The sequence below is a fragment of the Crocodylus porosus genome, unplaced genomic scaffold, assembly GCF_001723895.1.
Source record: "Crocodylus porosus isolate Cpor-Errol unplaced genomic scaffold, CroPor_comp1, whole genome shotgun sequence".
Taxonomy (NCBI): domain Eukaryota; kingdom Metazoa; phylum Chordata; order Crocodylia; family Crocodylidae; genus Crocodylus; species Crocodylus porosus.
In genome coordinates, this window is record NW_017728954.1 from 79,810 (window position 1) to 83,719 (window position 3,910).

Here is a 3,910-nt window from a genome sequence, read left to right on the forward strand (position 1 = left end):
CCCCCCCCGTCTTCTCTTCTCCGCACTGAGTAACCCCAGTTCTTTCACCCTTTCCTTGGAAGTGTTGCCTCCCAGACCTCTAATCACTTCTGTGTCTCTGTGCTGGACTCACTCCAATCTGTCCACATCCTACTTGAAGTGTGGGACCCAAAACTGAACACAGTGCTCCAGGTGAGGTGGCACCAGTAGATAATATAGCACAGTTGACCTGAAGTCAGACTAGCATATTGTGATGTAATTGAATATGTTTTTCTATATGCTAAGGGGCCACATTAAGATGGAACAGGTAATTCACATTCTGGCATGTTCTACTTTTTAGAAGTTTGCTTTTGCAAACTAAATTTGTCCAAAATCAATTGCCAAAAAGATTGATCACAGTCACCTGGGGGGCCTGTCCATTTATAGCCCCCAAGTCAGTCTCATCTCTGAATCCCTGAGAGAGCAGATGGGTTTTGCAGGGTATCTGAAAGTTAGGATCTGTGCAGATTACAAACAGAACACTAACCGTTTAGAAGGAAACTCACTTGTCCATCCTGCTCCGTCCACAGACTTTGCTAATGTATTGCATTATCTTCAGCCCTGATGTCTTAGTGCAGCAGTCATCAACCTTTTCAGGTCACAGGCCACAATGATCCAGCTTGGGGCAGAGCAGGGCATGTACTAAGACTTCGTGGCTGCTGCTGCTTCTCCCCACAACAGCCTGAGGAGGGCAACTACTGTGACAGCCCCATATCTGTGGGCTGGACCAAATGGCTTTACAGGCTGTGGTTTGCTGACCCCTGTCTTAGTGCGATTATCTTCTTACATGATTTTTCTCTCTCATTAATGAAAGTGCATTGTAAGTACCTAGTACATATTTAGTACACAAGGTTTGCATTCGCATGTTACTATATGGGTTTATATATTGTCGCTACTTTATTTGTATTTATATGTTGCAGTGCCATGTACTATTCAATGTGTCCATCCTGCAGGAGAAGTTTTCCTGCGTACTTCCCATGCAGGGTGGCCTGCAGGGTTCTCTGCTGCCAGCGTAACCTGTATTCCTTTGTGTGCAGGAGAGGCTGCTTCTGTTTGTGTTTTGTTTCTTACTGGCTTACCCAGCTTTCCTGTCATGAATGATACGTTAGTGAGGAGCTTTTTCTTGGGGCCTCTGCCAGCTGGATTGTGCAATACACCTGGCCTGTCAGTCTTCATATATCAGCATGACCTCTTAATGTACCCAGACTACACGAGTCCTATTCTGCTGTTCAACACCAGTATGCATGGTCACGCCTACTTTGTCTTTACAGACTCACAGAAGAACTATTAACAGCATAATAGCACACTACAGTATTATTCCAGGACAAACAGAATAGATTCCTGTCGCCTGTTTTAAACTTTCACCAGATACTGCATGCATACAGTAGAATTCACAGCCCTTTTGCATGTCAGAGCTCCCTTGCCCTGTGCTGCCCTCAGTTGTACTAGTGTAAATCCACAGTAGTAATACCATTGGTTTAAATGGATTTTGTCTGGATTTGCACTGAGGTTGGAATGCTGCTCGCTCTCTCTGGAGAGTGCGAGTTGCCATTGTAGAAGCAGGAGTAGCTTTTAGAGTCAGTGCTATGCTGGGAGACGCCCCACAGACCTCCCTCTCTAAAGTGGAGGGGAATGCGGGGTGTTTTATCTGCTTTTGAAAGAACCACCCTCCCTGCTTAAATGTCTCTGGCAAAAATGACTTATTCCTGCAGCCTATCCAATTCAAAAGAGCAAAGAGTTGGTATTATAACATACAATAGATTACAGTTCGTTGCAGGTGTTTAAAAGAATTTCCCATAAGGAGAGAGCTGCCTTCTAGAAATGCATCCTGACCCGTCCTCCCTCTAGCTAGAGAAACAAAACAGACTGCAACACCATCAGAAGCTAGAGTTCTTCAGGAACTAAAGAAACCGGGTTGGAAGGGGACCCAAGAGAAGTCTGCCTAGTGGCACTACCTGCCTCTTTGTCTAGTCCAAACCTGATCTGGAGATAAGAGTTTGATAGAGGTCTGCTTTACATAACAAACATGTTTTGTAACAAGTGTCTGCACAACACAACCAGCCATTGTGAAATGGCTGCTACTACAGCCTCTTCAGTTTCGCAGACTTTCCCCAGTGCTGACGTGCTGTTTAAATGCAGAAACCATTTGTATGTCCTGCCCATGCTTCTGTAGGACCATGCCCTCCCCTACGCTGGGGCTGATCAGTGGGTCTGGCAAGGACTGTCCTGTGAGCCCTTAGCTGTCATAGTTCAGGGATCTCTGGTTCACCAGTGCTCTTGCTTTGGTGACACCAAGCCAGGGGTGGCCAAGCTGCAGCATGCTCACCACAAGTGGCACAGGTGTGGGGTACATTGCAAACCAGGGAGGGGACAGGTGGCACAGCAGCAGATAAGGCAGAAAGCAGAGCAGCAGTAGCATGGGAAGAGGATCAGAGTGGCAGCGTAGGGCTAATTTGTAGTGTGCCTGCTGCAAAGGTTGGCTCTGAGCACTTCTGTTCCCTGTAGCTCCCAGAGCACCCAAAGCCCAGGGGAAGTGCCGCTAAATCTAGATGCGTCTTAGGCTGCCATTAGCACATGCATGCCATGGAGCAAGTGGCCCCAGTAGCTAGGGATATTACTTGACATGTGCCGCAATAGTTTTACATGGAGCCCAGAATCACAGACAGGTTTGTGGAGGTGGACTTGCTCTCTCTAGTGTTGGCCTGCACGTACTTTCTTACACCTACAAAACAGACTCCACTGGAAAAGACAGGAAGAAGTGCGGGCAGGGAGATCCCTTCATTTATCTATGGGGAGCCCCATGAAGGCAGTAAACGGAGCTGGCTCAGACAACCCACACAACTACATCCTGTTCGTACACTAGCAACTTGTGTCAAGGGAGGGCACAGGTGCTGCCTTGGTGGACTGTCATTTGTGGCTGTTGCACCTGTAGTGGGTTCAGTACCAGGGGTTGCTCCCAGCTGGAGAGTCATTTGGAAGGAAAGGCAGAGCCCAGCCCAAAACGGAAGAGCACTTGGAGTAGACCATATGCTTACGCCTGATGCAGAGAACGCTCCAGCCCTGGCTTTTCCACAGCATTTCATTTTGTATCCACATCACAGAGGGACACTTGAACTCTGCCTGCCCTTCCAACTACAGGCATACCTCGGAGATATTGCGGGTTCGGTTCCAGACCACCGCAATAAAGCGAGTCACATGAATGTTTTGGTTTCCCAGTGCATATAAAAGTTATGTTTACACTACGCTGTAGTCTATTAAGTGTGCAATAGCATTATGTCTAAAAAAAACAATGTACATACCTTAATTGCGAAGTGAGCAAATGCTGTTGGAAAAATGGCGCCAATAGACTTGCTCGACGCAGGGTTGCCAGAAACCTTCAATTTGTAAAAAACGCAATATCTGCGAAGCGCAATAAAACGAGGTATGCCTGTAGTCCTGCCCTGCTAAGGGCAGGCACGCTGGGGTTTGCAGGTGGAGGGGGCACGAGTGTGCTGGGGGGGAGAGCTCCACCCAGGACAAGGGCAGCTAGGCAGGGGCCAGGCAGCCGGTCCCGGCCCTGGGGAGCCGGGCAGGCTGAGGTGCGGCTGCTGTTCCTTGGGAGCTGGGAGGAGCCTGGCTTTGGGGAGCAGGTGCTGCCAATCCCTGGTCTGAGCGGGAGCCCCTGCGAGCTGGTGTCTCCCTTGGACCCCCTGAGGGGAAGGAGGAAGCATGCCTGAAATCTCCTGGTTCTCTGGAAGAGCCTGACAACGCGAAGCTTAAAGGCAAGTGGGGGAGAAAAAGGCCCCAAGAGTCTCCCTCAGGAGACCGTGGCTTCAGACCAGGGCCCCGGCGGCCACGCGCACTTCCCAGGGAGGGACGGGCATCGCGGCGTCGGCTCCGGGGCAACGCAGTC

The 3,910-nt window shown here is 49.5% G+C and overlaps 1 protein-coding gene across 1 annotated transcript in view; it reads right to left on the reverse strand.

The window, feature by feature from the left end:
• Nucleotides 1-3,910, reverse strand: part of SLC16A3 (solute carrier family 16 member 3) — a 14,023-nt gene that overhangs the window by 5,479 nt on the left and 4,634 nt on the right. The window lies entirely within an intron of this gene.